The 12,703-nt window shown below is 41.2% G+C and overlaps 1 long non-coding RNA gene across 1 annotated transcript; it reads right to left on the bottom strand.

Moving 5' to 3' along the window:
* Positions 1-2,121: 2,121 nt before the first annotated feature.
* Positions 2,122-8,195, bottom strand: LOC144007456 (uncharacterized). The gene is made up of 3 exons (XR_013280181.1): positions 7,794-8,195; positions 2,859-5,445; positions 2,122-2,549 (listed from the first exon to the last, which is right to left on the bottom strand). It is a non-coding gene; the product is annotated as an uncharacterized LOC144007456 (long non-coding RNA).
* Positions 8,196-12,703: the final 4,508 nt, after the last annotated feature.

Raw genomic sequence — 12,703 nt, forward strand, 5'->3', positions numbered from 1 at the left:
AATTAATTTTCAATTAAATATGAGAATACTATTACTGGACTCTTGAAAATTTGAGTCAGACTAATTTGGCTCATATACTATAAATCTCTTGGTTCGTATTATGGACTGTCTGCACAATAATAATAATAATAATAATAATAATAATAATAATAATATATTATTATTATAAACTGTTAAAAACAGTTATAAACTATTATAAATTGTTTATAATTGTTTATTATTATTATTATTATAACAATAATAATATACTAATATAATAATAATAATATATTATTATTATTATTATTATTATTATTAATAATAATAATAATAATAATAATAATAATAATAATAATACTAATAGGACGCAAGATTGAGTTCAGCTTCCGGTGGAGTTTGCATGTTCTCCCCGTGCCTGCGTGGATCTTCTCGGGGTACTGAGTTTGAAAGTTTTAGTTTTTCTTTTTTTTTTGTGTGTGAAATTTTTTGTTTTACTTTAGTTTGTATTAGTTTCAGTATTAGTGTTTTAGTTTGTAATATATGGAGTTTTTGAGTGACTGCAGGTTTAAAAAAAAAAAAAAAAAGGCAGTTTAAATAAATTGCAATTTTCAAGTAACTGTTAGACCTTGAGAATTTTAGCGGTTCCTCAACTGAGCACCATAAGTTGTTGTCTAGTTCTTATTTTGGTATTGAGAACAGAAAGTAGTGGATTTGTGCAAAGAGCCCATGAATGATTTTGTGTTATGTGAAGATACTTAAGCACGGTCTTCCGTTTTCACTCAGGAAATGCACTATATAAATACGAATTTGTCGGCTGCATGACGTCACTCCCGCAGCAACTTGACAGCACGCACGGATTTTTTTTTTCCATTCACTCACTCACACATGTAAGCTTGTGTGAGTGAGTGAGTACGTGAGTGAAAAAAAATCTGTACGTGCTGTCAAGTTGCGAGTGACGTCACGTAGCCGATAATTTCGACAACTTAAAATTTGACCACAATGCAATCTTATCTTTCTGCACTCATATTGTGGCAGTCAGAACCATCAGTCAAGACCAAAAAGTGTCTCTCCAATTATCCAGCAGAGGGTGATAGATGCCATTACATGTCATGATATTCCTTATAGGGAAATTCTGGCTTTTACCAAACAAACAATGAAGTCAGGAAATTTCTTTCTTAAGACTTATCTCTACTAAACGGAATATGACATTTAAACTACACTGTGAACAAATAATCTTTGGGCACTTTTTCTGTATTGTATGTATGTATATATGTATGTATTCTTATTTCTTTTTATTTCATTGGCTCGCATGCTTTGCTTTTTTTTTGTCATTACCATTTTTTGTTTTGTATTTATGTTTTGTTTTCATTCTGGTTTCGTTATGTTGTAGGGCATTTCCTGGTATTGTCTCTCCAACGTATTTCTTTATTTGAAAAAACAACACAAAAACTTTAGTAGCTGACATCACGAGCACTACATGAGGTACATTTTTCAACTAGTTTGAAACACCTGACAAACACAAATGTTTTCAAACATAATTAGAATAAATGAGAATTTCTTGTATTGTAATTACAAATCTGTTTTGTAAAACTACACATTTTTTTTCAACACAGATAAAAGCACCAAGTACAGTTATTGCAGCCCCTGGCCGCTTCGCCTGTGCCGCTGCCGCCGCAGCCCCTGGCAGCTTCGCCTGTGCCGCTGCCGCAGCAGCCCCTGGCAGCTTCGCCTGTGCCGCTGCCGCAGCATCCCCTGGCAGCTTCGCCTGTGCTGGCTCCACGGCGGCCTCGGCCACAAGTCCCAGTCTCTGCTCCAGCGGCACCCGCCCTGTGCCCTCCACCTCCTCGTCCGGCGGCGCACGGAATGCGGCCGCCACCTCCTGTTCCTCGTCCGGCGGCGCATGGAATGCGGCCGCCACCTCCTGTTCCTCGTCAGGCGGCGCATGGAATGCGGCCGCCACCTCCTGTTCCTCGTCCGGCGGCGCATGGAATGCGGCCGCCACTTCCTGCTCCTCGTCCGGCGGCGCCCGGCCAACGGCCACCTTCACCTGCACCAGTTCCGGCGGTGCCCAGCCAGCGGCCGCCGTCTCCAGCTTCTACCCTGGCGGCGCACGACCTAATGCCGTCGCCTCCTGCTCCTCGTCTGGCGGCGCCCGGCCAGCGACCGCCTTCTACACCACCAGTTCCGGCGGCGCCCAGCCAGCGGCCGCCTTCTCCAACCCCAGTTCCGGCTGCGCCCAGCCAGTGGCCGCCGTCTCCAGCTTCTACCCTGGCGGCGCACGACCTGATGCCGTCGCCTCCAGCTCCTCGCCCGGCGGCGTACGCCCCGCCGCCACCTCTGCTCCTCGTCGGGCGTCAAGGACGCCCTCCTGACTGCTCCCACTGGAGCTTGATGTATATCGCTTGTTCATTGCAGTTTTCTCCTATCTCGGTGTAATCTTCCAATCTTTTCTTTGCATCCTGCAGTCCTTCCTGAAGTTTCTCTTTGTGAGTTTTCACAACTTCATTGAGGCGACGGAACGTGTGGCCAACATGGACTTCTGCATCTCTACAAATGTGGCACACAAGGTCCTGGTGGTCCAAACAGAAGAGTTGACGTTCTGTACAATCTAAATCAGAATCAAAATCTAACTCGGGAACAGGGTCAACAAAAACGTGGGGTGGCAAAATTGTGTCATAAGGAAGTGCACTGGGGGAACTACTAGGTGAACAAAAACTGGTGTCGAAATCAGAATCGTTTAACTCTGTGTCTGTGAGCTCAAAATCAGAATCACTTAAAAAACTGTAAAGTGAATCACAAGGTGGTGAACTGGGTAAATATGCTTTAACAGGTGAGGAGGACACGGAGACACAAGTATCAGAAAAGAAAGCTGAACCTACACAGAGGGAAAGGGGTTGGTCAACAGGCTGATGGCGTCTGGAAGCTGGCCGAGACGTCTTGCCGGTCGGCACCGGATGCTCCCTGCTGGGTCCTTTTGTGGTCGGTTCATTCTGTCCCGGCTATGAAGTGTGGTGGAGGACCCAAGTGCAGGAGGCGGACGAGTCAGGGAGGCAGAGGTGCTCAAAAGGAGTAAATTTAATCAAACAAAAACTAAAGTGGCAAACAGGGCTTGGTGACTAAGAATAACAAAATACAGAAGGGAAAAACTATACAAGAGAAGACTTAACAATGGCAGCATGGACATGTGGAAACAAGAACAATGAACCGACAAGAACTGAAGAGAAAACCGATAACTAAGTACACACACTAATTGAGAATGATTAGACACAGCTGGGCAAGACAAGTGGTAGGGGGTGCTGATTGGTTGACACATGAGGAAGGGCAGGCAAACACAGGTGGACATGACAAGGCTTAACAAGACTAGGGAAGACAAGGAAAGCAGAACATAAACATGACAAACTCAAAACTAGAAACCCAACAAAAACAAAGCAAAACCTACCCCAAACAGAACCAAAACATGACAGGTACCTCTACTTACGAAATTAATTGGTTCCGGAAGAAAGTTCTTAAGTAGAAAATTTTGTAAGTAGAGACGCATTTTCCATGTAAATGCCCTAATCCGTTCCGAGCCTCCCAAAATTCAGAAATAAATGTTTCATAAAGCATAAAAATGCATCAAAACATGTTACAAATACATGTTACAATTAGATTATTGCACAATAAATGCGAGTTCTGCGTAATGCAAAAAACAAAGAATAAAGAATAAAAATGATGGTCATTTACCTTTTTAATTGCTGTCCACATCGTTTTTTGCCCTCTTTGGTTCATGTTCTCTCTCAGAAGTGTTTTTTATGCCTGGTGTTTTGCAAAGAACTGATCCAAGGATGTTTTTTTTTGTTTGTTTTTTGTTTTTAAACAATGTTTCGTAAATGTCCAAGGCGAACATCATCTTAGTGAGCAAACACCCGACTGGTGAACTCTTTTTCTGGCCGATTCTTTTAAACAAATTCTGAAACGTCATGGAAACTTCCGGTATGGCGAGGCATCTTTTTTCCAAAAAAAAAAAAAAAAAAGGCCCGTCTCGTCGCAATTAAAAACTTACTGTGCCTTCATCAATCACCAATTGTTTGAATTTTTGCACAAATTCGTTGGCCGCTAGTTCATACTAGTTCGGAACACTTCATGGGCCGCGGGATGAATGATGAGGACGCTCTATAGACACCGATCTAGTATACGCTCATAGATACCTATGGTAAAGGTTCCTCTTCGCCAATGGGATGCCAGAAACATGCACAAACACCGATCTAGTATACGCTCATACCTATGGTGAGGTTCCTCTTAGCCAATGGGATGCCACAACGATGCACAAACACCGATCTAGTATTTACGCTCATAGGTACCTATGGTAGGAAATAGCCATAGCCGAAAGTATTTTGCTTTCGGTAATGTATTTTTACCTTCGTATCTAGAAATTTATTTCGTAACAAGAGGCAATATTTTCCCGTTGAGGCGTTTCGTAACTCGAAAATTTCGTATGAAGAGACGTTCTTAAGTAGAGGTTCCACTGTACAAGCAAAGCAACGAGACAATTAGAAACACCTGGACAGAACACGAGTGGCTGAGGGAGCTGATTGGTGGACACGGGCTGACACACAGGTGGACACAAACCATAACGAGTAAGACATGAACCACAAGAAAACAAGACATAAAATGAAGCAAAACTAAATCAGACATTAAACAAATAAGGATCATGACACCGTTGAATTCTAAGTTGTTTAACGTGTATTTAGGAACAAAAATCCCAAAGTGCATTTCCTTCTTACTTGAGGATGTGCTTTGGACAAACATTTATGGTATAACAGTATAACTGTGTTTTGCCAGGTGCTAAAGTGCAACATTAAACGAGATATTGGTAAGGAAGCAAGCATTGTAATAATTGTTTACTGGCTTGGCTTGTCACGTTCTGTTGTCAACTAGTGTCGAAAAAACGCTGACCAATTGCCACCAAAATTCTAAATTAATTTATTTAATCTTGTCGCATACAATTTTTCCAATATCCTCGAAAGATGTGGGAGTAGAGATATAGGTCTATAATTTAAAAAAAAATCATTCTTATTTACTATTTTGACAAGTGGGACTACATTCGCTATTTTCATTTGTTCTGGGAAAATTCCTGTTATAAACGATAAGTCGCAAATGTACTAGCAAAATTTTGAACAATGTTCAAAATTTCTCAAGCTTATACAGCCTCGAGAAAAATACTATTAACATTGCTTGGTAACAACAGATGTGCATTTCCTCGCTAACAGCCAATCAGAATGATTGTCAACAATTTGTATAAAAACATTAGACTTTAGCGGCGTTATTCCCAACACTTTAAACATGCCGCAGTGAGAGGGGGAGTGGGGATGGGGCTGGCTGCTTAGTCCGTGCTTCCGCCATTGTCGAAGTGCATCTTGAAGGCAGTCTTCCACTCATCCCCTACCGAAACCCATCCAGGTGATAGGCAACTCAATCACTCAGGAACTGGAAAATTAAGCAAACACAGCAGACCTGAGAGCCTTGACAGTTTGAAATAAACTTGAATTGATCAAAATATGATTACAGTATTTACATGTGAAAAACTTGATAACCTTTCCTGAGCATGCGTCTATAGAACCCTCTGTTCAGTTTGACCTTCTCACCCCTGATTGGGTGGATATTTTTTATTCCAAGAAGCCGTGATGAGCTGTGGTCAGCACAAATCAGCATCCATTATGAGTAATTTGTGATTGGTCCTCATGCCAAAATTGCTGTCCTTGTCATTTCCATTGACTCGAAGAGTAGGCAGTGATTGTGTCAGACTGAGTGTCAGGGTTAATCAGCAGTTCTCAGAACCTTGTCTGAGTGCTGTCCCCGCTGCACACACTGAGTCAAGAAAGTGCTACGGTGGCAAATAATTCCTCATTTCCACATTTACTTCAACACATACAATACTGTGTGTGCATGATGTTATGATGGATGTCAAAAGTTCTATAGTAATTTAACTGCATACATTATGCAAATAAGGAAACCAGGGTCTACGAGGGGACTGACCAATAGTATCAATTTGAAGAAGAAGAAAAAAAAAAGACATTGACCAAATTTGGACATAAGAGTTTATCGCCCAACAGTGACAATCTAAAAACCAATACACTGACTAAGAAGAAGGTGACCTTTCATTCAGTATGTCTAATATTAAGTTTATTTTACCTTACAATATATTCCAAATTTATCTACGGGACTGTTTGAGAATATTAGAATATTGTGATAAAGTCCATTAGTTTCTGTAATGCAATTAAATAAGCAAAAATGCCATACATTCTGGATTCATTACAAATCAACTTAAATATTGCCAGCCTTTTATTGTGTTAATATTGCTGATTATGGCAATTTTCTTTTTTTAATTGGTCTGAGGAAATATTCTAATATTTTGAGATAGGATATTTTAGTTTTGTTTAAGCTGTAAGCCATAATCAGCAATATTAAAACAATAAAAGGCTGGCAATATTTCAGTTGCTTTGCAATGAATCCCGAATGTATGGCATTTTTGCTTATTTAATTGCATTACAGAAAATAATGGACTTTATCACAATATTCTAATTTTCTGAGACAGTCCTGTAATAATGTGGTAGTTTTGACATAATTGCCCCTCACAACTAATGGCCAATTAAAGTGTTCCACACGTTTTTGACATGTGGACTTCTGCATTATTTCCTTGTTTTATCCTCTGATCCTCATGTAATGTCACTAAAGTGTTCTGTGAAACATGACACCCTTTTTGGCTGCTCACCAAGAAACATGACAGTGTCGTGAATGGATTTGTCCCAAAATTAGTGATGGGTGAAATGAACTGAAGAGTGTGTCGAGTAAATGGTGCACTACGGGACTTATTCAGGAAGTGGTTTGCTGGTTTGGGGTAGACCCCGTGTCAGTTTGAACCATAACAGGTGCGGCAAAATGCAATGGAGCCCCCCAGTGGTGTTTCTAAGAAACTTGGCACCCTAGGCAGGATTTCTGGTAGTGACCCAGAGTGTGCACAACTTATTAGACCAACCACAAAATATTCATCATAAACTCACACAGGGGCACACAGTATCTTCATGTCTCTGGAATTTTAAAACCGCAGTTGCAGTGCAAAATTAATAATGTAGTAATTATACTACAATAAATCCTGTATGGGATAATGAGAGCCTAGCAAAGAACAAACTTAATTGTTTGCATCAACCATTCAGAGTATTATCTCAGTATCGTGAATCGGGACTTGCAGAAGTTAGGTTTACATTTCACAAGAATAGTTTTTTCTTGTGTGCTTTGCTTTCATTTCATTGTTGATGGTTCTGATAACTGGTTCTGATGATGCAGACCAATCTGAGTAGCACTCAATGATTTATGTGAGAAAATATATATTCACATTCTTACTGATGAAATCTGCCTTTAGAACATCTCCCACAATTATTTTATACTTATTGGTACAACCGGATGTCACACAGTGGTATTTTGGCTGAAGAGGAAGAAAATAACATGGAGAGTATGCTGCGGAAAAGTCAACTCAACTCAACTTTATTTATATAGCGCTTTAAGAACAGTGATTGCTGTATGCAAAGTGCTGTACATAAAACATACATATCGGTTGTGCAGTAAAGAATAAGGTAACAAAACATAACAAAGCAAACATTTTAAAGTGCGTATACTTTTTTTTTTTTTTTTTAATAAGCACCTAGCATCTGCCTAATCCGTCTAATGGCAGGAGGCCACTGGAGTCCCCCACACATCTTGTGTTGTTTGCTTGGCTGGCTGTACTTGCAAGTATTTTGAACTCGAAGATGGAACCAGCAGAAAAGAGAAAATATTACCTGTTTGGAAGTTCTTTGACCTCATCACTCCCAGTAAGGTTTGTCTTATAAGAATCCATCCATTCATTTTCTTAACCGCTTACTCCTCACAAGGTCGCGGGGGTGCTGGTACCTATCTAGCTGGTTTCGGGCAGTAGGCAGGGTACACCCTGAACTGGTTGCCAGCCAACTGCAGGGCATACAGAGACGAACAACCACTCACACTCGCGAGCACACCTAGGGACAATTCAGAGAGCCCAATTAACCTGTCATTCATGTCTTTGAAATGTGGGAGGAGACCGGAGTCACAGGGAGAACATGCAAAATCCACCCAGGAAGGTCGAAGCCTGAACTCGATCTTGCATCCTCAGCACTGGTGTCATGACTGTGTTTTGTTTGGGGCAAGTATCTGATTTGAACTGATGCAATCAGCATGTAACCAGCAACAAGTTTCAACTGGTCAGAAGCCAAATGATGTCAGATGCTATGTGATGTCAGGAATCTTTAATCTCTTTATCTGGTCAGAAGCCAATCAGTCCTGTTTTCAGTGACCTATCAGGGTTACCCACATGCCTGGCCACAGCCAATCAGATCAATTCACTGTCTATATAAGTCTGACAGAGAAGTGTGTTTGGCGAATTATTCTTCTGTTCCTCTGTGCACCTCCACAGCCCAAGTTAGCCCCACGTAGCTTGATTCTTGATACATTCTCGTTGTTTCTGGTCTCGTCGTGAGTGCGTTCCGCGTATACAAGGATTGTTATGCGAATAAAGTGTTAAAATCTTATTTGTATCTTATCTTATTTTTGGGATCAAATTCCAGAGGCTAACAACTGGGAGGCGGACATGCTAAACAGTCAACCACCAGCCACTTATAAGAATCAATCATATAGAAAAATCATTCCACAATTTCACTATTGCATAGCTCGTATAGACACACAAAGGATGCAAAAAAAAACGTTTTGTCTGATCAGGTAGAATAAACATTTGTGCGCGGGTGTGTTGCCATGGGTGAAGTGTCTCCTCTGTTCAAGAGAGCTGGGTATAATGGGAACACCTCCCAATGCTGAGGCACCATAGAGCCCTCCATCAAGACAACATGCCAGTTGGTTCTAGCTCTGGCAAGCTATTTTGAGTTAAGCTGTAGGCTTCAAGCAAAATATAAAATTTTTTCCAGGAGTGATGACTGCTATCACTGAAGCATTCATTGCTATCTTTGTGGAAGGTTGCCTGTTCTTCTCCATTGTAGAGGGGAGTGGGTTTAAGAAAACAGGAAAAATACTGAAGCGTTCCTCACCATCACTGCCCATTTTGTTGATGAAAACACCAAGTTGAATTCTATTGTGTTGGGTGTTACTTCCCGGCATCACACACCGCTGGATTTGGCTCTCTATATATAAAGATTGACTTGACTTGTGAAAAAAAGACCTTCTACAGTGGGGCATCAGTGACAAGGTCACATGCCAGGCTGTCACGTCTCTGCTCTCAGGCTTGTTGTTTTGCTTTCAGCTCAGCTTTATTGGTGGTCTCTAGATCCCCAAGCAACTCACCTCCAGCTTGTCTTTGTCACCTGTAGGCGTTTCTCCTTAAAGAAAAAAAGGACAAAACTGTGCGTCCACGCATGGACTATCAGTGTCAAAGTTAGCAGCGTTACTAATGGTGTTAATGGGGTATTTTGCACATCAGTTTGTTTCCGGTTCGGTTTGCGACGTGTGGGCTGCGTCAAAACTACTTGTGCTTCCGACTTTGTGCCCCTCGGTTGCGCGTTCGCAACCCGGACAGGAAACAAACTGATGTGCAAAATCACGTCCCGCCTCTTCCGTTGCATTATACCCTATTAATCTAGTAACGGAGTAATCTAATTAATTACTTACCCCATCTGAGCAACTCTGTTACGTTACTGCCAATGTAACGCATCGAGCCATATTAGTTGCGTTTTTGCGATTTCTCCACAAATAGCCTCCTTGAGATCTCTCGTTTCATTTCCCAGCAGCACAAAAGTAAAAAAAATAAATAAAACAAAACAAGATTAGAAGTGTATGAAAACAAGCATTTATTAGACAGTATGCATCGTAACTATGGGAGTGTTTTTAGCCTAGCTGCTAGCTAGCGCTGTGTCTTGGCCATCTGTTTAATTAATACAAAAAAAAAAAAAACAACCCAGATTTATTCACCTCAAACATCATTCACAAATGGTTTATATAAATGTTGTGAGGATAAGTGGAAGCGGAGCTTGAAGCAGAAGTATGTTATCGTCGGTCAGGACACCTGCAAATTGTAATGCAGCGATAATCTTCAGTTCCGGGTTCTCTTTCCTAGTGAATCGATTTCTACTTTTAATTCAAACGACTACATTCACATAGTAAACCATGTCCATTAACTATAAGGACGAACTCGAGCGGGGGAGCAGCCGCGATTCCCCCATAGAGCAGATGGGGGTGGGGTCGGGGTTGTGGCGGCTTGTTGGGGGTTGGGTGGTGCGGGTGGCTGGGTGATGGGTGCTGGAAGGGGTGGTGTCTGGGGGTTTGGGGGCTGTGGGCTGGCGGGGTGCCGTGTGGGCCTGCCGTGCCCCGTTATGCTGCGTTGGGCTTGGGGCGCGGGCCGTGCCGGGGGGCATTCCGGGCTCCTGGGTTTGCTCTCCGGCCGGTGGCCCTCTCGGGGCCGGGGGTTGTGCCCTGGTGGTGCCGTAGTGTGGGGGGGTCCTTGGATGCTGTGCTTGCCCTGTCTGGCCGAGGTCAACGGCTCCCCTGTTTGGTGGAGCTTCTCATGCATGCCAGATCCACCACACCAGCACCTACTGAAATTCAAACAGAATTTGCTTCTTCCACTAGTCACTGAATCAGTGGAAGCTGGTGTTTGTCGATCTCACTCTGCTTCAGCTATCATTAGTTCCTTTCTTTAGTCTTTCCTCTGGTCTCTTGAGGTCTCCCCAATTTATTGGAATTTAGTTGTGTCTGGGGTTGGTGAAAGATTCTGGTTTGTAACTGTGGGTAGTAGATGGTGGCTGGTCAGTGCTGGATTTCACTTTCACTTTTTGGTTTCATCTTTCCATTCTCTGAACCTTCCTCTAGTTCCTCTTTAGGTTTCCAATTCAAACCTAAACTCTAAAACCAAGTCTTGACCTTCAAAAAGAGGTCTTGCAAAGTGAGGCCCGGCCAAAATGTCCTCACGTCACAAAAATGTCCTCATTCTGTTGGATTAAGACGCATTTTGGTCCTCACTGTGTATTATGTACAAGAACGCACACACACATACATTTTTTCCCCACTTAAAACGCTGTGAAAGATGGTGATGTCAATGGGCCAGAGGCTTAATACAATTGTTCATGGTTGGAGATGGGTGTATAGTTATATTAGTGATGTATCATATACAAATGTATTTTTTTCCAGCAGGTTTTGTGGCATATTTCTCACCTCACAGGGCAAAAACTAAATAAATGCCAACCAGCTTTCCACAGTACGTTTGTTTGACTATGACAGCACAGACACAGCCATACTATCGCTGAATTCTTGCTGTGCGTTGTGAGGAATGAAAAAGCCATGCAGCAAACATCCTGCCTTCACCACACAGCCTTAGGCCAGATGTATTAACAATGTGTTCACACTTGGAAACATGCTTGTGGCATACTCACACAAGCTGTGTACTGTAATGGGAGAATATATAACGAGAATGCTGAATGATGATAATATTACCAGTGCTGGAGGCAAAGCACAAGCTACTGGTGTAATGTGATTTCAGGCTGCAATTTGAGAAATGTAAAGGTGTGTGTAAATTTGCAGACCAACTTTTGATTGAGTTTTTTTTTTTTTTTTAATGTTAAATATAATGTAGGGGAGACGGGCTAGTTGTATCACGGGTAAGTTGTCACATTGCAATTTTCTTCTCCACCAGAGGGCGCAACGAAAAAGTGGAATACTAGTTTTCTTCGAATAAAGACATTCAAGCATCTTGTCATGCCTCAGTCACTGCTCTGTTTTAAGCTAACTTTGATCTAGTTTTAGCCAACATGGTAGTTTGGGGCAACTTGTCTCAGTCATTTTGTTTTTTTTTGTCACATATGCAAAGAATGGGCCAATGAAAAATGCACCTCTGAAAACTTGTTTCATTGATAAAAATGGATTTTCCAGTTGTTGGAACTACAGTATGCCAACATGTTAGAACTGGTTTAAGTTTCATAATGAACCATCCATCCATTAACTGAAATGCTTTATTTATTTTTTTATTTTTTTTAAATTATATTTAATCTCAGATTTCCAGTTTTAGGGAAGCATAACAGACATTTGAGGCTGAGATCTATGACTTACATGCCAGCAGTTCCTAAGGACTTTAATTTATTTCACAATATTTTATGTAAAATTTGCTCAATGACTACAATAAATTGTCAAGATCAATGATAAACAATTTATCTGGGTGTAAAAGCAAACAAGCAAAACAAAACAGGAGAACAAGGATAATTTTGTCTTTGCTTTATTAGTTGCAAAATCCAACGTGACCCCATATAGTGTGACAACTTACCCATTGGTGGGGCAACATGTCACATGTTCACTCCCTCTATTTAATGGCTTATAACTCTGCACTGACAAAAAGTACGAAAAAGACATGAATAGGAAAAATATACTAAGGAGTTTGGTCTTTCATCTGGTATATGTTTTTGTATTGATTCCAAGAAATATATCAAAGTATAAAAAGTGATACAACTAGCCTCGGTCTCCCTATCTGTTGCTTGGCTTCTATCCTGTTGACAGCAATGAAAATGAAGGCTGGCCCTCACTGATCAGTGATCACATGAGATTTAAATAGTTTTGAATGAATGAATAATGTATGGTCAACGATTGTGAGGATAGTGGATACAGTATAGATTCATTTTCAGTAGCCTATGTTTTTTTTTATTATGAAATTGTGCTTCAAAAAGGATTTAAAAATATTTATTCA

Source organism: Festucalex cinctus, chromosome 19 (genome assembly GCF_051991245.1).
Source record: "Festucalex cinctus isolate MCC-2025b chromosome 19, RoL_Fcin_1.0, whole genome shotgun sequence".
NCBI classification, from domain to species: Eukaryota; Metazoa; Chordata; class Actinopteri; order Syngnathiformes; family Syngnathidae; genus Festucalex; species Festucalex cinctus.